This window comes from Anabrus simplex, chromosome 1 (genome assembly GCF_040414725.1).
Source record: "Anabrus simplex isolate iqAnaSimp1 chromosome 1, ASM4041472v1, whole genome shotgun sequence".
Taxonomy (NCBI): Eukaryota; Metazoa; Arthropoda; class Insecta; order Orthoptera; family Tettigoniidae; genus Anabrus; species Anabrus simplex.
Genome location: NC_090265.1, coordinates 246,934,697 through 246,960,851, shown reverse-complemented (window position 1 = coordinate 246,960,851; position 26,155 = coordinate 246,934,697). Strand labels below are relative to the sequence as shown.

The following is a 26,155-nucleotide window of genomic DNA, read 5'->3' as shown; positions in this document are numbered from 1 at the left end:
GTTGGATGCGATACCTTATGTGTGGGATTGTCTGGTGCAGGTTTATCTATTGACACCCACGGGCGACCTGCCCGTCAGGGTATGAGATTATGTTGATGATGCTAATGATCCAGGGAGATGGCGAAACACATTGTGGACACATAGGCTACTCCTGTCAAATAATACCAAAGGGTCTACTCAAAGCTAAACTTCTCCATCCGACGGACGAATCACCATCAAGAACGTTATATTTCCTTGCTCGAAAATGGTTTTCCGTGGTTTCCTATTTTCACACCAGGCAAATGCTGGGGATGTACCTTAATTAAGGCCATGGCCGCTTCCTTCCCACTCCTAGCCCTTTCCTGTCCCATCGTCGCCGTAAGACCTATCTGTGTCGGTGAGACGTAAAACAACTAGCAAAAAAATTCCTTGCTCCATATAAACATTGCGGAGAGTAATTGAATTCGTGCTTTTGGCACGCAATCTAGTGATTCGAAATTTTATACCACGGCATCTCCAACCTGCCGTCCAATAATCTGATAGTGAAAATGTTTCCCACCAAAGGGATTCGAACCGCCTGACCACTGAGTCAGACCATGAAAGACTTGACGCCTTAACAATAATGGCCACTAGGCTGCAATTTAAAACGCAGACATTTTAATAATGTAAATGAAGGAGAATCTGTGTCATTTGGGGAGAATCTCAAGCTTCCTCTAGCATTCCCCCTTCGGCGCCTCTGATCCAATTCCATGTTGATACTTTTCTGCTTGTCCTGTTAACACCCATGTGTTTTACCAGGCTCCCGAACACAGTTCAAACTATTGTGCTAAATCCGTAACAGAGTGAAAGTCAGCAGTTGAAGGAGAATATGTATCGTCCTATTGACCGAGATAATCACCGTACTTTATTTCTGTGTGTGTTGGAATTCAGTGAAAGTCGAGGACTCGCAGGTCGATCATTTTCCTGACAGGTGTCAATGATTTGCACATTTGTCGTACCGTTAGACCGAGGCTCTGAACCTAGCAGTTGTATGCCTATACATGGAACTTTTCACAGTTACTCAAGTTTAAAGCTCTAACGGGCTGGTGAAAGGTTATTTGACTATCTGTCAACACACAAAGCTACATTAATTACTACATTCTCTAAGGACGACAGAAATGAAAATCTCATTTTGAAATGTTTCGACTTCCTGAGAGTAAATCGAAACCACGCCCTTGCAGGTGATCCGAGAACGCCTTTAACACCCCAGCTAGGTATCCCCTCTTCGGAAGATTTACTCGCATGTAAATGAATCATCATCATCATCATCATCATCATCCGTTTACCCTCCAGGTTCGGCTTTTCCCTCGGACTCAGCGAGGGATCCCACCTCTACCGCCTCAAGGGCAGTGTCCTGGAGCTTCAGAATCTTGGTCGGGGGATACAACTGGGGAGTATGACCAGTACCTCGCCCAGGCGGCCTCACCTGCTATGCTGAACAGGGGCCTTGTGGAGGGATGGGAAGATTGGAAGGGATAGACAAGGAAGAGGGAAGGAGGCGGCCGTGGCCTTAAGTTAGGTACCATCCCGGCATTCGCCTGGAGGAGAAGTGGGAAACCACGGAAAACCACTTCGAGGATGGCTGAGGTGGGAATCGAACCCACCTCTACTCAGTTGACCTCCCGAGGCTGAGTGGACCCCGTTCCAGCCCTCGTACCACTTTTCAAATTTTCGTGGCAGAGCCGGGAATCGAAACCGGACCTCCGGGGGTGGCAGCTAATCACGCTAACCACTACACCACAGAGGCGGCATGTAAATGAATAATATAATAAAAATCTTCCGGGCTATTGTAGCGTGGTTTATTCCTCTCATTCATTCCAGAAGCTTCTTCTACTGCTGCGGTAATTATCTTCTGTGGCGTCGTGTAGGTACTCTCTCCTGTATCCCGCTGGCGACTGCCAATTCCATGTTGATACAGTTCTGCTTGTCCTGTTAACACCCATCTGTTTTACCAGGAGTGGACCATGGCACAATAGCCCGGAAGATTTTTATTTTATTGACACCGGCCGTGAAAGCCTTCATACTTAAATGAATAATATTCTGCGAGTCAAAAATTTCCGGTTACTCGGCATCTCCTAGGACCGTAACCAATGAAATAGCCTAGTTAGTGGAACGTAAAACCATTATTAGGTCTATTATTGAAATGAAATGAAAATCCAAAGCCTGTTTCCAGTCATTCGACTGGGTCAGGAATGGAATGAATGAAGCGCCCATCTAGCGGCGAGGATAGGAAATGTGCCGGCTGCCGAAGCCTGTCGCACTCCTCTGGGGCAATGATTAATGAGTGATAATGATATGATATTGGAGAATGTTGCTGGAATGAAAGATGACAGGGAAAACCGGAGTACCCGGAGAAAAACCTGTCCCGCCTCCGCTTTGTCCAGCACAAACCTCACATGGAATGACCGGGATTTGAACCACGTTATCCAGCGGTGAGAGGCCGGCGCGCTGCCGCCTGAGCCACGGAGGCTACTATTAGGCCTAATAATAATAATAATAATAATAATAATAATAATAATAATAATAATAATAATAATAATAATAATAATAATCTGTCTATATATAAATACGAACTTTGTGTGTATTTTGGTTAGATATTTTGTTTTTGTTTACAATTAACTTTACGTCGTACCGACACAGATAGGCCTCATGGAGACGATGGGATAGTAGGAAAGGACTAGGAGTGGGAAGCAAGTGACTGTGGCCTTAATTATGATACAGCCCCAACATTTGCCTGATGTGAAAATGTGAAACCACGGAAAAGCATATTCAGGGATGCTGACAGTGGGGCTCGAACCCTCTATCTCCCGAATGCAAGCTGACAACTACGTGACCCAAATCACGCAAGCACTCGCTCACTGTCAGAATTTTAAAAATTGGTATTTCTTGTGTCGGTCGTGTCCAGAATGACAAGGAAATGTATTTTTAAGTTTATGTGCCTTATGTACCTATGTATGTATGTATGTATGTATGTATGTATGTATGGATGGATGGATGTATGGATGTATGTATGTATGTATGTATGTAAGCGCATCACGAGAAAACGGCTGAACAGAATGCTAATGAAAATTATGTATTTTAGGTGAGTGGAGGAAGGCACTACAATGTGGGCTAGAAACAGTTTTATTCAAGCTGGGTGAAATGGTAATTTAGGCAAAGGTCTAAAAAATAATCCTACACTCCGTTAATACTCGTGCTATTGATAAACGCTGCATAATAAAGTAGAAGATACGATCTTCTGTTTCTTGCATTATACCGCATGAGGAGTGACCACAGAGATTTTCACGATTATGTTTTACAAAAGTCCGCCTCTGTTGTGTAGTGGTTAGTGTGATTAGCTCCTACCCCCGGAGGCCCGGATTCGATTCCCGGCTCTGCCACGAAATTTGAAAAATAGTACGAAGGCTGGAACGGGGTCCACTCAGCCTTGGGAGGTCATCTGACCAGAGGTGGGTTCGATTCCCAACTCAGCCATCCTCGAAGTGGTTTTCCGTGGTTTCCCAATTCTACTCCAGGCAAATGTCGAGATAGTACCTAACTCAAGGCCACGGCCGCTTCCTTCCCTCTTCCTCGTCTATCCCATCCAATCTTCCCATCCCCCCACAAGGCCCCTGTTCAGCAGGTGAGGCCGCCTGTGCGAGGTACTGGTCATCCTCTCCAGTTGTATCCCCGACCCAGAGTCTGAAGCTCCAGGACAATGCCCTTGAGACGGTAGAGGTGGGTTCCCTCGCTGAGTTCGAGGGGAAAACCGACCCTGGAGGGTAAACAGATAAAGAAGAACAAGTTTTTCACAACCTGACAAATATCTCTGCAAATAATAGCTCTATTTGAGTAGTGTAGGGGATATAGCAAACTTTATAGAAGATTTAATTCTCAATCTGTTATACCTCCTACATTTTTACTGCTCGAGCAATAACAATGAAAACATTCACATTTAGATTTTTATTGCCAAGTCCACCAACGACGAGCATCGTTGACGTGGAAATATTGTTCAGTCATCATAGTAACGAGCTAACTGACAATGATGGTGATTATTGTCGTGATTGTTTTCAAAGCTGAAAAAACTGCGTGGTCTTTAGCGTCTATTAATGATGAAGTTAACGAAAATGTCTATCGAAACGAGAAGAGAAAAAGTGAAGGAGCAATCACTTGAAGAATGAGGGAGGGGAAAGGAATCGTAGAGGGGTAAGGGGTTGTAAAAGTTAGGCTTCGAATGTCCTAATATGTCGAGCCGGAAAACTAAGATGAGATGACCTGCTATGCCCTAAGTCCCGAAAACTTAATAATAATAATAATAATAATAATAATAATAATAATAATAATAATAATAATAATAATAATAATCGTATGGCTTCCGCTACAGTATGCAGGCATTTTAATGTGACGCCATTTGGCTGGCTGCTCGTCAATTTCAGTGTTCCTCTCCTGTGATCTATGTGATTCGCCCTGTGACGGGCTATGGTATCCTTAGCCTCTCAAAAGTGGTGACTGAAAGATCTAATCCCAGGGGATCTCAAATAGGGAGTGTTTGTTGGTGATCACAGGCAACCCGCCTGAATCTGACATTGTTTCCATTTCTCGCTTTCGTTTTTCCTAATTGACTTCCTTTGGTCGACTCTTGTTCTCTTCCGACCCCAACGGTGTTAGGTTTGCGAAGCGAAGGGAGTCTTTCATTTTCATGTCCTCCGTACTATTTCCCCTTCTTTAAGAGGCAGATATCTTCCATTTTTCTTGTAATTAGTGTTGAAAGGATTGTCCAGATGCACTTCCTATTAAAACAATAATCACCACTACCTGAGCTGTGTGACCTTGCCTCTGGTGGTAGGTTATGTGTTCCAACGAAACAGATAACCGAGCCATAGGTGCAACCGTATCCGATGAGTGTCTGTCGAAGAAAGAGCTGCTAAGTCGAAGTGGTAAAGACGATTTATAGGGAAGGACGTGGATTCGATTCCCCATCAGAAAGTTGAAAAACGAGATTTCCACTTCTGCAGAGGCACATGACGCTGAGGTTCACTCAGCCTACTTCAAAAATGAGTTTCAGATTAGTTCCTGGGGTTACGAAGAGTGGAAGCCTTTATCTTCCACTTCTCCAAGGGCCTTCATAATCTGCACGAAGATGACTGCTCTTGTTTTGCTTTGTATCTGTCAAAAATCTAGACAGACTAATGGCTCATCAAAACAGCCTATTGGACATTGCAAGGCATAAAAGTCTGAAGGAATGGCTCAGCTATGTTGATACTGATGCACAGCAGAAAGCAATGGGAAACTATGACCTTAACTCTCGCGAATGTGCATCTCTCTCTGTATAATTGGACGATGTACTGAAGATGGCTTCCTCCCGGGAAAAATATTTCAGAACTAAAATAATCTCTCATTCGGACCACCAGGTGGGAATGGCACTATCAAGAAGGAGGAACACTGACTTCTACGAGTTGGAACGCGGAATGTTAAACGTTTGAAATACATTAGGCCAAGGCGTAAATATCACAAACAGATTAGACTAGGTGTAGGTTGCAGTAGAAATGAGAAGATTAACACAGGAGTGGGTGACATGGAGAGTTATATCAAACTAGTCTATGGAGTGATGCACCAACCTGTCCGGCCCCGCGGTGTAGGGGGCAACGCGTCCGCCTGTCCCCGGCGGTCCCGAGTTCGATTCCCGGCTGGGTCAGGAGTTTTAAATTGTAAATTATTAATATGACTGGCCTGGGGACTGGGTGTTTGTGTCGTCCTTAACGTTCCTTTCCTCACATTCAACACTCTACACTTCCTCCATTCCAATTACACGCAGGTTCATATCACACGGTGCAAGTAGGGGCAAAAGATCTCTATAGGTCGACGTCCCGAACAAATAGCATTTATAAATTAACAAAAAAGATGATCCAATCAACAACTACAATAATAATAAAAATAATAATAAAAATAAACAGTACAGTGCTGGCCGTACAGTTAGAGTCGCGTAGCTATGAGCTTATTCGAACATCACCATTGGCAGCCCTGAAGATTGTTTTCCATGCTTTTCCATTTTCAGACCAGGAAAATGCTTGGGCTGTACCGTTACCTTCCCAATCCTAGTCCTTTATTATCCTTGCATCGCCAAAAACCTTCGATGAGCTACTGCGACGTTGAACCAATAAGAAGAAGAATAGTAATAATAATAATAATAATAATAATAATAATAATTTGTGTGATTAGGTTGGTGGCTTAACTGCTGCTTTCCACCCAGGGGGTTAAGGTTCGATCCAGGTAGATCCCCAGGAATAGTATCTGGCTAAACTCTAAAATGGGGTCAGGTTAATCATTTTTCAGCTACCATTGGTTGCATGAGATACCAGAGAGTTTCAACATTACCCTGAAAACCTACTTTCAATGCGCAGTGGACAAGTGAGGATAGTTTTATACCCACAAATGTTTTAACTTAGACCTAAATTGCATAGAACATGTTTATAGATATTTTTCCGAGATTGTGTGTCGGAAATAGAATACAGTTGTAAAATTCAATAATGTCTCACAAGTTATTCTTAACAGGATTGTATGACTTGAACCTCCAGGTGGAGACAACTTCTGGTGATGGTGGAGATATTATTTTAAGAGCATGCACAACGAAATAATCATCCTCCCTTAATTGTTATCAGAACACAAAAGGAAAAAATCCGACCTTTCGAAGAAGGAAAATATCGAGAAAGTAAAGGAAACGATCCTGAAAGGCATCTCGTAAACCTAAGAGCGTTCGGATCAGAGTATGATTTGACTCGCCGGGCTGAGTGGCGCAGACGGTTGAAGCGCTGACCTTCTCACCCCAACTTGGCAGACTCGATCCTGGCTCAGTCTGGTGGTATTTGAAGGTGCTGAGATACGTCAGCCTCGTGTCGGTAGATTTATTGACACGTAAAAGAAGTATTGCGGAACTACATTTCGGCACCTCAGCGTCTTAGTGGGATGTAAAGCAAATAACTATTATTATTAGTAGTAGTATTAGGGCTCGGAAGTTGAGGAAAAATCTTTTTTTTTCTCGAGTGCCCGAAGACGAGGTCAAAAAATGGTGGGTTTTACTTGTCCTTTTTCGGCATTTTTGGCTTATTTGTCCTTTTTAGCCATTTTTAGGTCTTAACGGCTTTTTTTTGTAACTTCACCTTCTTCGACTTTATTTTTACTGATCACTCTCAATTCTAATCATCCTTTACCTCTTAAATAACTGTATTCTTCTTATTCTTCTTCTCCTACCGCTTTTCCCACATCTGTGGGGTCGCGGTTGCGAACTGCGTCGTATGTGTGGATTTGGCCCTGTTTTACGGCTAGATGCCCTTCCTGACGCCAACCCTATATGGTGGGATGTAATCACTATTGCGTGTTCCTGTAGTGGTTGGTAGTGTGGTATGTTGTCTGAATATGATGAAATGGCGTATGGCTTTTAGTGCCGGGAGTGTCCGAAGACATGTTCGGCTCACCAGGTGCAGGTCTTTCGAGCTGACTCCCGTAGGCGACCTGCGCGTCGTGATGAGGATGAAATGATGATGAAGACAACACATACACCCAGCCCCCGTGCCATTGGAATTAACCAATTAAGGTTAAAATCCCCGACCCGGCCGGGAATCGAACCCGAGACCCTCTGAACCGAAGGCCAGTACGCTGACCGTTCACCCAACGAGGCGGACATCTGAATATGATGAGGAGAGTGTTGGGACGAACACATACACCTAGTCCCCGAGCCGGGAATCGAACCTGGGACTTTCTGAACCGAAGGCCAGTACGCTGACCATTCAGCCAACGAGTCGGACCTCTTAAATGCCCTTCCTCTAGTACTATACCAGATAAGAGAGAAAATGAAATGAATATGAAATGAAAAATGGAAGTGGTGTTTGGCAAAAGCCATAGGTATCAAATTATGTGCAAGATAAGTGAAATATTGAAACGGGAACATTTTGATGTGAATTTATTTGAAGAGGGAGATCTTACTTGATTCAAGTATGAACCCTTAACACCCGTCAAAGTGGCGGGAAGTATCTCAACGTTTCGCAAAGTACTGTCTGAAAATCGACGATGCTTTACACCTAAGAACCTGGAGATAACTCAGGTAAGGTTTCTGTGACCCTGGTGTAGTTAAACCAAATATGATTTCAGTTATACTAATTTCAGTTTATTTCTCCAAGATGTCCATTGCGGGTTCACTGACTTCATTCTAGGTGGAAAAAATATGTCATTCTAAATTCTGCAAGTACTTTTTTAACAAACATGGAACTCCTTTTTTAAATTGTGTCAATCTGAAAATATATACTCTCTGAAAGAAGATGTATTATTTTTGCACAGAATGTTGCATACCAACAGAATTTTGCATTTTTAAACATTATATTCCTTAATTAAGTATGCAATTAAAACTAAAATTATGAAAGAATTTCGATCGCATTTTTAAGTTCTATTGTCAGTTTTAGGGGCTGCCTGGCCGAGGCGGTAAAGGCGTGCTCGGTTCGCCCGGAAGGACATGGTTTCGAATCCCCGTCAGGAAGTCGTAAAATTCAAGAAACAAGATTTCAACTTCCGGAGGTGTATATGGCCCTGAGGTTCAGTCAGCCTACACCAAAAATGAGTACCAGGTTAATTCCTGGGGGCAAAGGTGGCCGGACGTACAGCTAACCACTCTACCCCATCACGTGCCGAGGTTAACAATGGTGGAAGCCTTTACCTTCCACTCCTCCAAGGGCCATCATGGCCTGTACGGAGGTGACTTTACTTTGCTTGCTGTTGTCAGTTTTAGATTTTTTGTTATTTTGAGGTCTTCTGATAGGTCCTTTTTTGGCCATTTGTAGGTCTTCAACTTGCGATCCCTTATTATTATTATTATTATTATTATTATTATTATTATTATTATTATTATTATTATTATTATTATTATTATTAGTTGACTAGGAGTGGATACGAAAGAAGTGAGAACCCTAGCAGAAGTAAGCAGATGCAATTTCAGATTGAACTAGATGTCTTGTAGTAGCCAACTCACATTCCAATTTATAGCCATGGTGTGAAGAAACTCATTCTCCCAGGCATTTCTTTCTGAACCGAAACAATGTTATCACCTTAGCGATACGGAAACAAATTTCAACCACGGATAGCTTATCGCTTATCGCTGAGAATGTTGCACGGCTCTACAGCCTGGAAGATGTTATTCCAATTTATCACTGGTCATGAAACTTATGTACTTACAACATTCCTTATTAGAAAACCAGTATATTTTGTGACAATGAGTATGAGTATAGAACCTTATTTATGACCCGCTAATAATGGTGAATGTGAAATGAAAACGTGTGCCACCTCAAGTTATCCATATTGCATGTGTCACAAATAAAATGGATCAACGAAAATGCAGATGATAACGTTTGAACTAGCTGATGTTTCCGTGCTCGCTACGGAATTCTACACTGTATACAGAATTGTAGGTTAGGTAGTGTACACGTTGTGAGCAACATTGTATTATTAAATTGCATAGCTCTCGTTACCCTAGAAACGCGACGGGGAAGTCGAAGGCTGGGTGAGGGAATTGTCATTGTAATGGTACGCCCACTTGCCTACCATCAGTCACAATCAGGCTGAGGAGTTTTCATTATAATGGCAGACACTCACTCTCCACCTGCCTTTTTGCATCCTCAGAAAGACTGTCTTAGTAGTTTCCCTAACCGAAATGAACATAGGTCATTTCAATGACGTCAGTAGGAATGGCGCGATTAAAAGCAATGCTTTCATATGAAATACTCGATCAAACGAAAAACCACCCATTTTCTCACTTTTAACGAACAGTACTACGCTGCCCATCTAACAATCCAAAGTTCCAGAGCTGGAATGACCAAGCCGCAGACAGCCGTGATAGGTGAACACTCTTGGTCTTTTTTTTAGGAGGGGGAGAGGGGTCGAATAGTGGAGAGTCCCGGGGCAAAAACTATGCCCTGTTACTAATCTGTTTCCTAGGAGTACCCGATGAGTCGGAAAATCTCAATTCACTACACTGGCGGTGGATAATCTATCTGACTTGGAGGCAAATTTTTCCTCCAAGCATCTCTTCACTGTTAATTTGGAATAAAATGACTGTAGAACTTAATAAAAGTGAAAAGGAGAAAGCTTTTCTTAAGAAAAGGCTCTTTTCATGGTTGAATTTTGAGTTATTCAGTGAACTGTGGTGCTATAATTTCGAATAAACCTAAATTGTAATTTTAGACCAGGTCATAGTACTACTACTAAGTGAGCCTCTGCCTTAAATGTGCACACTGCCCATTCATAACAGCGCGTCAGAGTAAGGGTCGAATAGCTGGAATACTATGATGAACCAGTGTGTTACGTACCAGCAGTATCAGTAAATGTATGAACCATAGGAATGGCATTCTAAAGAAGAAAGATTTCTCTAGCTCCCCAGCTATTTCCCGACAATATTCAGTCAGGCTGTAATACTCGATACGCAGCAGTAATCCCATCTATCAGAGTTGAGTGGCAGCATAAGAGACAAAGAAAATCACAACAAACAATGGTCAATGTAATGTTATTGTTGATCAATGTTATGCGCTTTCGACATTGTAGGCGTTCACATTTAGTTTTCTTCCGCCTTTGATATACCACTCTTATCATAATCGGTACGGTAAAACTGAACAAAACATAAATGATCGGAAATTATATTCTCTCTAACTTCTGTTATGTAGTAATTTTCGATAGGACCAATAACATATGTATTTAAAAATGAAATTTTAGATGCTTTCCCCTAAACTACAATTTCATCCAGGGTGAATAAAATCGTTTATAGCTTATATTGTAGTTTCTTATTCCCCGACTCTATATACTGATTTTCATTAAAGACTGTTAACCATTTTCTCGTGGCTCGGCGTTGATAAGAATTTAGCAACAAAAATACAAATTCATGAATATCTGTGTTATCATAGCCGGTATAGTATAAATGTATAACTTTAATATATCTTTAGTTATGTAGTATTTATCGACGGGACCATTAATAACATTAATATTTGAGAATTAAATGTCAGGCCTTCCCCTAAACTACCATTACGCTCAGCGTGAATAAAATGATTTATAGCCTGTATTGTAGTGGGTTATCCCCCGACTTTACTTACCGATTTCCATTAAATTCTCTTCAGCCGTTTTCTTGTGATGCGCATACATACATACATACATACATACATACATACATACATACATACATACATACATACATAAATTTATACACAGACAGACAGAAATTACGGAAAAATAAAAAATTTCATTTCCTTGTTACTGTGGACACGACTAATACAGAAATACCATTATTTTCTAATTCTGAGCAATGTACAGACAAAACTCTTATTTTATATGTAAAGAGATCTCCACTATTGCAGCAAACAGTCTGAAATGAAGATGGGACAGACAGATATTTCAGTAGGACAGTTCCACAACTTTGGATCCACGCACAGGACAAAAGAATGTAGGAAAACAGCAGACCAACAGATGGGCATACAGACCCACCATCTAGGATCCATGGATAGAACGAAGGAATAGGAAGACTAACCGGTGGGAATACAGACCCACCTCCTGGATCCAAGGACAGGACGAAGAAAAGCAGGAAGACAGAAGACCAAGAAGTGGGGAAACAGACGCACTGTCTGGGATCCAAGGATAGGACCAAGGAAAGTAGGAAGACAGAAGACCAACAGTTTGGCACATACGGTAGACTCACCAACTAAGGTCCACGGATAGGCCGAAGAATATTAGAAAGACAGAGGACCAGTAGGTAAAAAATAGTAAATAAATAAAATAAACCGGTAGTGCTTCCGTTCATCAATCGCGGGCAAAAAATGATAGGAAGGAAGACACTAAACGATAGTACCTGAAGTAACGTAGATGAGAGATCCTTCGTTAATGGTTGCCAGGGAGCCATCAAACCATCCCTAGAAATATCCTTACTTATATAGAAGAATTGTAACTGAGAAAAATCTGGGAAAATCGAACATTTTCTAGGTTGCTATTGGCCGGCTAGGGCCAGCTGTGAGCTGTGATGAAGACATGTGCGGCTTCAGGGGTGCTACAGTTGGTAAAAATAAGAAAAACCGTGCAGTTTGAATTTGTAATGGCGTGCTCCGGATAACCTTACTTTTTATCACTGATTCTCTCCGTGGATCCCGGGTGCTAAGTCTATGTGCCAACCTCTTAATCTCATGTCTTCCTACTTTCCTTCATATTATCCGTGGATCCTAGCATTTTTGCATCTTTACTTTAATAAAAACCGTGGTCGCTTCCTTCCTATTCCTAACCCCGTAGTATCCCATCGTCAGAACATGACCTATCTGAGTCGGTGTGACGTAAAACCAATAGCATAATAATAATAATAATAATAATAATAATAATAATACTATCTTTATGGCCACTTATTTAGAAAGGAAGACAAGCGGTAGACTAAGAATATTTTACCATACTCGATAGTAGACCCAACACATGTGAGGTTAGGGAGAATCTGAAAAAAGTTGGACTAAATCGTGAAGACATTGTTAACAGAACCAAGTACCGACACCATATCAATAACTTCAAGGGCTTTCGTGAAGAAGAACAGATGGACAGCAAAAAAGGAGACAGGCTGTCAGAGAGAGGACGCAAAGACACTGGGCTACAAAGAAAGCTTATAAAAAGTGTAAATTTTACTTATTGTGGTTTCTAATAGCCGTAAGCATCTAATAATAATAATAATAATAATAATAATAATAATAATAATAATAATAATAATAATAATAATAATAATAATAATCTAAGGTTGGCTTCTTTCTTTGAGAAATCTATTTTCTAACGTAAATAGTGGCTTTCTTCATGTCTGTGGAAGTAATAACAATGCTACCAACGTGACAATTGTATTTTAACAATAGCTGACTCAGAAAGAAAAATAATAGATGTTTTTGAAATGAGGGTGTAATAAAAATGCTGAAGGTAGCATGGGTAAATTAGAGCACAGATGAAGAGATACTGAATCGAGTAGGTGATGTGGCGAAACCAAAGTAATAAATGAGATACTGAATCGAGTAGGTGATATGGCGAAACCAAAGTAATAAATGAATTGATGGGACATATCTTGAAACATCCAGACTTGTTCAGCTTTTGAGGGAAGTAATGAGCGTACGATAATGGAAGAGGAGGGTTAAGGCGTAAATTTGACAAGCAGTTTAGAGTAGATGTAGAATGCAATAGTTGCAGGGAAATGAAAATATTAGTGTTGGATTGGGTGGCATTACAAGAAGCATCAAACCAGTCTATGAACTGGGGACTCACATAACATAGTGAGATATCTCGGGATCTGACAAAGGTTGCACCAGAACATATTGCCAGAGTGGGTAACTTCAGAACTGATCAATCAACTAATCAATTGAGCAATTAATTAATTAATTAGTCATTATTAATCTGCATGTAGATCTATCGTCGAGGTAACAGATTCCCTGTCAATTGTTTAGCTAGTCTTCTTCTTTTCTTAAATGACTTCAAAGAACTTGGACATTTATCGAACATTTCCCACGATAAATCATTCCGTTCTCTAATTCCTCTTCCTATAAATTAATATTTGCCCCAATTTTCCCTCTTGAATTCCAACGTTATCTTCATAGTGTGGTCGTTCCTACATTTAAAAGCTCCACGCAAGTTTATTCATCTACTAATTCCACACCACTTCTCCACTCAGTGACAGGTCGAAACATCTCGGAACAGGCCTCTGATGTTACTTTCCATACATAACTGTTTCTGTTTTCCGCTGAAGCTTAAAACTGAACGACTTACTTTCAACTTCCTAGTCAACAAAAATAATTCACTAATCAGGTGAGTCGAGTCGGCACTTACCAATCTGGCGTAACAATGACGAAAGGTAAACCTGGCGGCAATCACACGGTATGAAATACGCGATAGCTTGCTGACACGTTTACAAGGCAAAACGTATCCATGATACATTTCACGAACTGGAAATAAGATTAGCTAATATTTGGGTTAAAATAATGTAGTTAAAAAATACGTAGTGTTTCAAGAAGAATGATTGAAAAAAATAGAATTTAATGAAAATGAAACTCAAATAGATACAGCCTATGTTGAATAAGTATTTTATCATAAACCTACCTGAAACTTGTCTTCCTGCGACAGAGGGAGTTCAGTAATTGACCACGGGAGCACACGATCCTGCTTCGCCGGTGCACAGATAACGTCACATATCACACACAGGTACTGAGGTCTGACCACAGCTCGCGAAGGGCAGCGGTACCAGGAAGACGGAGGTGTAGAGGGGGTCGTGCGGCAGGTGATTGGAGAGGGGGTAACACTTGAGTCGTGTAACTTGGACAGGAGTACTTTTACGAACTTATCGGGCGTTAATCTGCATTGAAAGGCAGACTGAAATCAGTTCTAGTGCCTCAAACTAAGTTGAAATACTCCATCACATTAATCGCATGTGGCAATATATCATTACAGATTTACGAAGTCCGTTGTTGTAGGGATAGGGTTCAACGCTTTGGCTGGTCAGCGTAATAACCTTCAGCCCAAAGGACAACGGTTTTGATTCCTGGCCGGGCCGGGGATTTTAATCTTGTCTAGGTAATTCCTGTACCTCGGGGGCTGGCTGTTAATGTTCGTATTAATAACTATACGTCTTCAAATATATATATAGTCTATATATACACTCAACAAACCACCATAGAAACACGCAACAGTGAATATATTCCTCCACGTAGGGTTGGTGAGAGGAAAGGCATCCGGTCGTAAAACTGGGCAAAATCCATTCAAAGTACGGACCCCGGGTAATGGGGAAGAAGAAATTCAGGAAATAGCGGGTTCGAACCCCATTGTCGGCAGCCTTGAAGATAGTTTTCTGTGGTTTCCCGTTTTCACACCAGGGGGCTGTACCCCAATGAAGGCCAAAGCTGATTCCTTTCCGCTTCTAGCCCTTTCTTATCCAATCGTCGCCATAAGAACTTTTTGTGTCGGTGCGACGTAGAACTAATGAAAAAGAAAAAAGAAGGTGATTTGTTGTTTGTGAGTTTTGTGAGTTTAAAATACACCGCAGGTTATTAGAGAGGGGTTGCCTGGCCTAAGCGGTAGAGACGTGCACCGTTCATTCGGGAGGACGGTGGTTCGATTCTCCGTCAGGAGGTCAACAATCTTGAAAACGAAATTTCCATTTCTGGCAAGTAGGCCTTCAGGTTCACTCAGCCTTCATAAAAAATGTATAACGGGTCAATAACTGGAGATAAAGGCGGCCACTCTAACTCCGTTAGTTCCGGATACCGGAAGCCTTTACCTCCCACTCCTGCATTGGCCCCTGCAGTCGCTTAACAAGTCCTAATACCCCGACATAATTAAATATAACTATCTAAGTCTATTACTGTCACGAAAGAATGTGAACATTTTAAATGATTATCCCGCGCTTTGCTATGCATTTTGTCTGCAGAACGAGTTGTGTGTTGTAGGCCACGTGTTGTAGGGTTAGCGTGCCTCTCTCTTACCCGAAGGCCCCTGGATCAATTCCCGACTCGTGTCTTATTACAATCCTAGTCTGAGAGCTGGAGAAGGGTTTACTCATCTTCGTCAGACCAATTGAGGAGCTGCTTGACACGAAAGGCAGAAGACCCGGTTAAGAAAGGCAAGCAACACGCTTGAGGATGTCACGTTAGTCATATAGCACTCCAGTATCTTTACTGGGTCTGGTTTGGCAGCAGTTTCTTTGCAGGTCAGGACCCCTCATGCACTGCATGTATCACTTGTTTGTTAGTACTACTTGTGGATTTCTTTGGATCTGATTAGAAACAAACACTTTTACAAAGAATTTCGGAGGTAACGTTCGTCTGATTTATTTTCTTAATTTCAGTGGCTAGTTTGAAATTTTTACAAAAAATGTATGCATCTGCCCGTGTTCTTTATACGCGAAACCTGTATGGTAATCTGCCCTGTGACAGTGACAATGTAACACATGTTTTACACATTCGCTTCAGGAGTGAAGTATTTTGTGTATCCCTATCAAAATAAAAACACATACCTACTTCCTCATAAATCAGAGGAGAACATATTTGTTTATTATAGGAAGCTGATGATTTCTGCTGAAATATAGATTAATTAAAATTGTGTTTAGGCCTACCGCATATTCAATCAAACAACGTAGAATATCAGATCATTAAATATTTAGCGACCATTTCTATGGTCAGAAATAAACATAATCTTGAGGAAATCATTTCTTACACACAAATCATACATAGTAACTTGACTACGTGTAAAGAATGATAAACAAAGAGTTTTGCAACTTGAGTCAGCACTCCACAGATTGGTTTGATGCAGTTCTCAGTTCAACCCAGTTCTGTGCTAACCTTTTCATCACGACATAACTAATGTAATGTCCATGTACTCTAAATTCCTTGACCTTCCCCATACCATTCTTACCCAACACACTTCCCTTCATTGATATACTGTAGGCCTACGTATAGGCCTCCTGAATGTCTCAAGACATGTTCTATCAGCCTGTGTTTTCGTTAGATCAAATGTGGCTAGTTATTCCAAGCAAGCACACATGATATCTGCACAGATGAACCAGTCAGCGAGTGTACTTATTGTTGACCAGACACATGCTCACAAGATTTCGAATTCATTTGCAAATTGATCACGTGTTGATCGACACAATTGGTCAAATTACGGGTTTATATGTATTTAATATGATTATCTCACCTGGTGGCCAAGATCGTTAAGGCCTGCCACCGTGGTTGGCCGTTTCGAGTTCCGTTGGCCGGCAGGGTAGGGGAGGTGGTGGTATAAAATTTCTAATCACTAGATTGGGCGCCCACAACCCCTAGATTAAATTCCAAACCTCCGCGGTGCTCATATGGAGTGGGGGCACATGACACTGTTGATGGTGATTCGTCCGTCGGATGGCGACATAAATCCTTGAGCAAACCCCTTGGATTTATTCGACAGGAGTAGGATATATGCCAGCACTGGGTTTCACCCTCTCCCTCCCTGCTATCAAAGATCACGTCATCCATTTCATCTATCTCATTAAAGGTCTGCACACACTAACGCGGACCGAGCTCGATAGCTGCAGTCGCTTAAGTGCGGCCAGTATCCAGTAATCGGGAGATAGTGGGTTCGAGCCCCACTGTCGGCAGCCCTGAAGATGGTTTTCCTTGGTTTCCCATTTTCACACCAGGCAAATGCCGGAGCTGTACCCTAATTAAGGCCACGGCCGCTTCCTTCCTCTTCCTAGGCCTTTCCTCTCCCATCGTCGCCATCAGACCTATCTGTGTCGGTGCGACATAAAGCAAGTAGCAAAAAAAAAAAAAAAAAAAAAAAAAAAACCACTAACGCGGGACGCGGAAAGCGGGAGCGGGAGCGAAACTTACAATCCCGCGGTCACTGCAAAGTTCGTCCTTGTTTTCACACCGCAGCGGGAAACAGTAGCGTCTGATGAGGAAGTGATTCTGCTTCTAGCAGTTGCTGAGGATGATTAATTCATATTATTAATAATTATTATAATTATGAATTATTGTGGAGCCTCCGTGGCTCAGGCGGCAGCGCGCCGGCCTCTTACCACTGGGTTCCGTGGTTCAAATCCTGGTCACCCCATGTGAGATTTGTGCTGGACAAAGCGGAGGCGGGACAGGTTTTTCTTCGGGTACTCCGGTTTTCCCTGTTACATTTCATTCCAGCAACACTCTCCAATATCATTTCATATGTCATTCACTAATCATTGCCCCAGAGGAGTGCGACAGGCTTCGGCAGTCGGCACAATTCCTATCCTCGCCGCAAGAGATGGGGCTTCATTAATTCCATTCCTGACTCGGTCGAATGACTGGAAACAGGCTGTGGATTTTCATTATTATTAATTACTACTACTTTATTTAGTTTATCCCAGTTATTTCTGGGGTTATTTCTGTGACCCTAGGCTGTCCGTCAATGAAACTGCTTTAATAGGCAGACTCTTCCTTCTCAAAAATGTTTTAGTTTCAGGCACGAAAACAAACGCGCGTGATCTCAGCAGAGGGGAGCCATAGTACGATGATATATCGGGAATAAGCAGGGAATGAAGTGGTGTAGAAAAATCATTTTAAATCTGGATAAGAAAAATTGAAATAAACCTCGGATTTAACGGAGCCTCGGATTTCCGAGACTCTACTGCACGTATTTTCCTTCAGATTTATGGCTACTGGAGATTCCTATTCTAAAATTGGTCACGGTTTCCGCGTCGAATTGACAACAGTTGGTACTATTGTGCGAGATGATTGTCAAGCTATTTGTGACAGAATGCAAGGAATATACACGCCAGAACCATTTACCGAAACATGGGTAGAATCAGCTTAAGGATAGTAGAGAATGTTTCAGTTCTCAAGCTGTATTGGTATTATCGATGGAAAGCACGTTACTATAAAATGGAGGAACAGTGTATCAAATTATTTTTGTTACCTGAATAAATTCTCTATTATGCTTTTATCAATTATTAGTCCAGATTACAAGTTCCTATGTGTGGATATCGGAGTGTACGGAAAAAACAGTGGTGGCGGTATTTTGCAGGACTCTGTAATTGGACAACGGTGAGAAGCGGGTGGTCTTGGTGTTCCGAAAGACAAAAATGTTCGTGGACAGCATGTCCCTGCGTTCTATTTCATAATCGGCGACGAAGCGTTTCTGTTACGTTTCTGTGTTGTTGTTTTGAATATAATGGTTAGTTTTATTCGTTTGGGGGTGGATTGTATAAGAGGGACTGGTATTCAACCGGCGGACCTGTCATGCATGCCGAGTAATTTATTACAGACCCATGATGTTAATGTGTACACAACTAACCTTATCGATAGAACAACTTTCATTCTACACAACTACCTGTCAGAAAATTCAGCATATTACGAAGATTTAGATCCACTGGAATCAGAACTCGAAGCCTTAGAAAATGTTGACAATATGCACGACGAGCACCCGCTGTAACTTTCACTGATAGTGAGATATTTATGGAGTTGTTTGGCATGCACAACAACAGTGTATAGATAGTTTTAGCATATATCTTACATGTATCTGGATGTTTACGAGCGGAGAAATGTGTGCAGAAAAGACACAAACAGACAGTGATAAATAAGGAACTGATATTTACCAGGTATATGCAGTTCATTTCCTATTTCATTGCACAACATACCTTACACTTCCCTACATTCTTATGATCTTCATTAGTCATGTCGTAAAGCATTGGATGTTTCTTAATGCACTCTATGAACAGTTCAGTCGCCATTGTGATTGTTTGCAATGAACTCGGGACGCGGGAAAACGCTGCATGCAGCGAACTGAAAATGGTCCGCTGCAATCCCGCCATGTAGTGACACTCCGGTGAAAATGGATTCATCCCGCTGTACTCATAATAGTTCGCGACAGGATCGCTCCCGCTCCTGTTCCCGCGTCCCGCGTTGGTGGGTCAGACCTTAAGGCTCCTTTCACACTACACGGTTCCGACCGTACGGCAAAAGAACCGTACGGCTCTTTGCCGTGGAGATGTTGCTTTCACACTACAACGGGTTTTTTCTTGCCGTACGGTTTTCTTGCCGTGGGGAGCTCAGTGCATGTCTTGATGCTAGTCATACAAGAGAGTCATTTTAATAATAGGATGATTTCTTAATATTAGTAGTTTGTGGCTGAACATTAAACTGTGAAATTATATCATAAGTATATATTTGTGAATCTGTATTATGTAATAATATACACTACATATAATATACTGAAAATACACTTACCAAACAAATTTTTTTCTTAATCTTAAATTAGATCAAAATCTGGTTTCATTTCTAAGTAAATTCACGCCAGGCATTTCTTGTCGCATTCCGATCTTTATAAATGCAGTAACGGCGATTAGGGGGGCGATGGGGTGCGGTCATCCTCGCCCCAATTTGTGGAGAAAACATTACATTATTATTCCTTTTTAGGTGGCTGAAACTAGGACTTATTTTAATTATTTAAAAAAGCAATTTGTAAAAGCCCTGTTGTCGTATCAGATAAATCTTTCTTTTATTTTCTTTACTTATCAATAAAATTATTAGCGGGAATACGCACAAAATGTAGTTTGTCGCGGCTAACCGATTTGTATAGAGCCATACCATGTAGTGGAGACTTTGCACGTCAGTCCGATACACGTTCATAGTACAGTTACGTTTTCCTTGTGTGAAATGATAGTTGTGGTGTGTGAATATAAGAAATACGAATCCCAGTATACATTAATGGAATGCTGACAAGCAATATTAGTGTCGGCTAACATGAATATGTTTCAAATGAACGGGTAATATAAAAAAAATCGTCACACTACGTAGTGAGTTATTGACTATAGAGTACCGATGATGATGATGATGATGATGATGATGATGATGATGATGATGTTTGTTGTTTAAAGGGCCTAATATCTAAGGTCATCGGCCGCTCTCCCGGCGTCCGCTCAGAAGACTACCATTGACTCCACAGCATAGACGTGCACGCCTGGCATGGTGCCGGGCTAGAGCGACTTGGATGAGGGAATGGCGGAACGTCGTGTTCTCCGATGAGTCACGCTTCTGTTCTGTCAGTGATAGTCACCGCAGACGAGTGTGGCGTCGGCGTGGAGGAAGGTCAAATCCGGCAGTAACTGTGGAGCGCCCTACCGCTAGACAACGCGGCATCATGGTTTGGGGCGCTATTGCGTATGATTCCACGTCACCTCGAGTGCGTAATTATTGTACTGTGATTAAGGTATGTGCAGTTGTAGGAGACAATCAGCCTAATCAGTACATGTTGTTAGACTAGCCAGGAAGTGCTCCATAAATGACCAGTGACGCTCACGTGGGAACAAATAAAGTCAATAAGTATTTCGCTCTATAACGAACGGGAATCGAGAAGCGAACTTTAGGGACAGTAACCGCTACTTGGGTAGTCCATTCGAGTCTATGAGTGGGTCTATCAATGTCATGTTACTCGAAGACATATAAACAGTGCTTCAAATAACCAATTCCTAATTTGTTCGCATGTACTGTATGTGAGTGCTCGTCGAACCCAGGATTCAACGCTACAAGAACGCGCCTGTGTGCCTGCGAAATTGCTGTTGGATACAACGCAGAACTTCCAACAGTAGGAGATTGCAGATCAAGATACCATGGATTCGACCCCGAAGGAGATTAACCTGGGATTTCCGAGAACTAAGTCCATAGGGGTACCCTCAAACGACAGCAGGTTACACACAGCAAATGATAAGTGCACTCCATGATATTTCTAAGCATGAAAAATCAGACGTGTCGCATTAATATATAAAACTTAACTTTGTAAATAGAATTTTTCAGCATGCACTTTGATGTTTGTTACTACGAGTAGGTGTCACAACATGCGCGTTTCAATGGGGTAAAGTTTCTTTATTAATTTGATTCGTTTTGTCTTCTGTGATTATTGGTTAATCACAAAGTTATTCCGTAGAATTTTGCATGAAGTAGTATATAAGGCCCTATAGAATGTTATGTTTGTGTGAAACATTCGTAAGGGTGGATTTAGATCATTCAGTGGACTTCATAATCCATTCCAATTTCAATCAGATGATATGGATCTCCTCAATTTTTCAAATGTAGATTATTTAGATGCTTCACAACTTTAATTCATGCACAGTCATTTTTTCCTTTTAGTCTTAAGGATGCTGTTAACTCAAAGGGGAAGGATGATTCGAGGTGCGAACTGACCTCATATACCTACGCGAGTGAGTGTTACGTCAAGTGAAATACCTATCGATTAGGATATTCTCAATTTGTAAATAACGCGGATTCGAGGTACACGCGTGTGATAATGAAGGGTGAAACCGTATATGTAAAAATGTTTAAGATGACAGATTAAGAATTATATAATAATAACAATAATAATAATGATGAAGTGAATCAACACTGAATATGACTGAGGCCTTGAAACGAAATTATATTTAAAGGTAACGATAAATGATCAATATGACAGGAGAATACTATATAATTGAATTAAGAATTACGTATTTTGTACCTGGGCGAAGGTGAAAGTGTTTGCTCAGCTGGCGAAAAGCATATGCTGTTCTCGGAGAGAGAGATTTATGGCCTTCAGAATGAATGACAAGAGGGGAAGTGCCAGGCCCTAGAGGCTGGTCCTTTTAAGGTCGGTCAACCACTCGCAAAAATCACATAAGATGTTTTTCCCGTTACACACTGTATTGAATATTCACTTGTCAATAATTTGTTACCATGTACGTTTCATGATCCGATAGGTGACGCATACTCCTCCAATTTTATATTCAAATAAGACCGTGGTATGAATTTTCAGATAGCACCTCGAAGTCAAGCTAGTGTGGTTCGATACCCGATTGGTATCGATGTCCTTGGATTGATACCAGGAGATATGAAAGGGGTCACAGTTTCAGAAAGCATTAAAGTGTGTGTATTCTAGGTTGTGTTTATGTATTTACAGGTTATTGTTTCGTTTTATATGTGCTCATATTTATGTATTACATGAGTGTATGGTGATTTATGGAGATTTACAGGATACCAACGTCGTGTGTCCGCTTTGTAAAATTTTAGTATAAGTTATTACCCCGAAGAAATGCGTATATTCGATATTGCGATGTATAATTAATGTGACAATGTAGATTATATTAACAAGCGACGGCATGATTTTCAGGATGGGATAAATGCGCAGAATTGTATTTCATAAAATGTCATAACACAGCGGCACTATAAAATATTATTGTTTTTCTTACGAAAATGCCATTCTTTTCATATAATATTTGTGTTGTCATCTAATAATACAGTGGATGCACACGGGTACCAATATTTAGATAAAGGTACAGATACCTATTGATTAATAATTGAAATGTATATGTGCAGTGTTAATGAGTCAATTTTAGAATGTGAGAATGAGACTCAGAAGTGACAAAGACTGATAAAGGACATTTAATGGCATTAAACGTATGATAAATTTCAGTGTTTATAATTGCCACGTAGCCAATAATATGGCATCAGTAATTAAAATTGTGATTTTGAATTTGGAACAATCCATTCTTATCATTTAGTAGAGTAGCGTATTCCTCTTATTATAGCACCCTATTTTCAATATATTTAGATTAAGTGCCCACTTTACCGAACAGAACCATTGACCCGTAGCCGTTGTGCCAGTTGAAAGTAGGGAGGATGGGACTTCGAGGCCCGGGTTTGATCTCCGAAATTCATCATTCAAAAGATTTCCATCCAGCATGATATTTGTGGAATTAAATTTTATATTCAGCACTCTGTTGAGCCCGGGACAGGTGCATTAATTGGCGCCCAAATATCGTTTGGCGATATTAATGTTTGTGGCCATTTTTCTCCCCACGTTACGGTGCATTTTTGACGCTCGTAACGTTAGGGGCATTTGCAGCATTTGCATATATGACCAATTGATGACGTTACATTTGTTTCACAAATATGTAGCCAGATTATAAGGCTTGAATTTGAATACCGCTAGTGTAAATGGGAATACCCAAAGTAAAGTAGTATTACCGAATTGGTATGGTTGAAATCAAGCGGATGGAAATATTGAATTTTATTTCGAATATTATTATTTTGTTATAAAAGATGAGTACAGATATATTTTTTGCTCGTGGCTTTACGTCGCACCGACACAGATAGGTATTATGGCGACGAAATATAGATATAGGGAATAATGACGTGTGAGTATAGTACTTATGACAGATGAATGTGTCGGATGGTGTGCTTAAGCCACAACCACAGATTATCTCACACGTAATGATATCCAGATGAGTGACAGAAGTAGCGTAAATTTACGTCATATAGTGTGGATAAGAACGGAAAGGTTCTGTATCCAGTTTAAATGGAAATGTACACGACAATCACTCAAAGTTATAGCGGACCCGAGAAAACTACGAAATTGTGAAATTCCGGAGAGACGACAAAGTGGTTCTCTCAATACTGAGGAGAAAGTGACTGGGAAGAATTCTTCAAATTTTACCAGTTACGGGTCTCGGCTAAAGGTGTTACATTTGTAGAAAACCTTGGTATTTTCAGGGACGTGTCCCACTGTTAATGAGTTAGACATCGCGGTTAAGAGGGGAATCCTCATCCCGACACTCTTAAGTTTTGTATGATGAGTACTGCAATGTTGCCAGTTTAGGGACGGTAATTGTCTGCTAAAGCATCCTGCCAATCTCAAATCTGACGACATCCAATGTTTATTAAATATACCATGTTCCTGGTAAACGTAAATATCGAGCCCATTGGAGATCGCGAGACTTCCGGCATTTTTAATTCATGAAGGGCTAAAGTAAATTCTCTAATGAATATATCGGAATGTTAATGACAGATATGTTATAGATATACTGAGAGAGTCGCTAATAATTATTAGGAAGCGTGACACACCTATTTTGAATGAAGCTGATTTAAATTGATTGTGATTTTAATTTTCGAAGAAAGCACGCCTAAATATAGAAATTTGAGTCGTGGTGTTGAGACAGTGTAATCTTGCTTGATTTTGGGTGTACCGATTTCTCAAATAGTGTTGTTATGGATCTGGAAGCAGTGAGGGAGATGATGGCCAAGTTGATGGCCGAACAAAAGGACCAGATGATGGTCCAAAGTGAAAAGCAGGCGGAACTTTCGAAGGGATGTTTTGAGGAGCGTTTCCATGGGCAAGACCAGTCAAATAATGACACTAAGGAACGATTTAATAAATCAGACGAGCGTCTCGATCAGCTCAATTAGAGATAATACGGAGCGTTTTGATCAATTAGAGAGAGATAATAAGGAACAATATGACAAATTTGACAAGCGTCTCGATCAGCATACTGCGCAAGTAGGGCATCTCACTAGACGTCTAGACTAGCAGAAAGCATTTTGTAAGACCCAGGCCGCAGAATACAAAGAACTTTTGGACACACACCACACTAAGTTAACGGAGAAAATAGAGTCCGTAGTCACACAATTGGAACAGGTGGAAACTCGCTTAACAGACCGAATGGGAGTGATCGAAGAGAAGATGACAACCCAGGAGGGTAAAGTTGAGAGTCTCGAGGTCCAAGCAGTAGCCAGGCTCACCTTAGAGAACTAACGATTAAATCTGAGGATATCGAGGGACGGTTAGTACAGGCCGCGGAGAATAATGAAGCTAAGTTCGAGGCGGTGCACGCCCTAATCGACAGGAAAATGGAACAGATAAAAGAGGACGTTAGTATGGACATTGGAGGAAAGCAACAAGAAATTCGAGGTCATTTGCAGGAGTTAACCACGCAGACTGACAAGTGGAGTCAGAAGGCTCATAAAGCCAGCATTAAGACGGACATCCATGAAGAACTGATTCAAGAACTCCTAGAAGAGCTTCAAGAAATTAAGGGGGAAGCAGTGATGAAATCAATTCTCAAGAAGCAAAAAGCCGTGAACCTGAAATTCCAGCCGATAGTCTAGACCCAGGAGTAATGGGTGAGTCATCGCAAATGAGTGATTCTATTCCGACACGTCTTCCGCAAGGTTTTAGTTCGACCCCACACGAAATTGGCCGGCTTCCGATTTATAATTGTCTACGGATGGCAAACGACGAACCCAAGAAATTCGGATTTAACGTTCACACAACTCCAAAGGGATTTCTTGCGGAAGTAGACCAATACTTCACTGACCATTAACCAGTTGATAAACGTCTCAGAATCGTTGAGCGCTACCTAAAAGAACAGCCGTTAGTATGGTTCAAAACGTTTAAATATTGTTTCGACAGTTATGAAGAGTTCAGGCGTCGATTCCTAGAGAAATGTTGGGGAATTGAGACACAGAAGATCCTACGTTTAGAACTCTATTCGAGGAGATATTCTGCTACGGGATAGACACGATTCCGAGAATATTTCGTAAACTAATTATTGCGGATGAAGGAATTGGACAGTCCACCATTGGATTTTGAACTGATATCCGCAGTAGGGAAACAGTTGCCTCCCGAAGTTCCTCATCCAGATGGTTTCTATCCAACTTGATATTTGTGAAATTAAATCTTATATTCATCACTCTGACGAGCCCGGGGCCAGTGCAGTATAACTAGGCAGCCATCCTATGTTAACACTAATGAGGGGAAAATGTGGGAAGGGTCCGATACTTCTAAAAATGAAAGTTACAACTAAAGAAAGACAAGGGCCACGAAG

The 26,155-nt window shown here is 41.2% G+C and overlaps 1 protein-coding gene across 2 annotated transcripts in view; it reads right to left on the bottom strand.

The window, feature by feature from the left end:
• Positions 1 to 26,155, bottom strand: part of LOC136886370 (aminopeptidase N) — a 323,565-nt gene that overhangs the window by 204,622 nt on the left and 92,788 nt on the right. The window contains exon 1 of one of the 2 annotated variants that reach the window (XM_068231042.1): positions 14,125 to 14,241. The exons of the other annotated variant lie outside the window; for it this stretch is intronic. The gene's annotated coding sequence lies outside the window, so the exon portion shown is untranslated. Of the gene's footprint in view, positions 1 to 14,124; positions 14,242 to 26,155 lie in introns of those variants that run through there. 2 annotated transcript variants of the gene reach the window in all.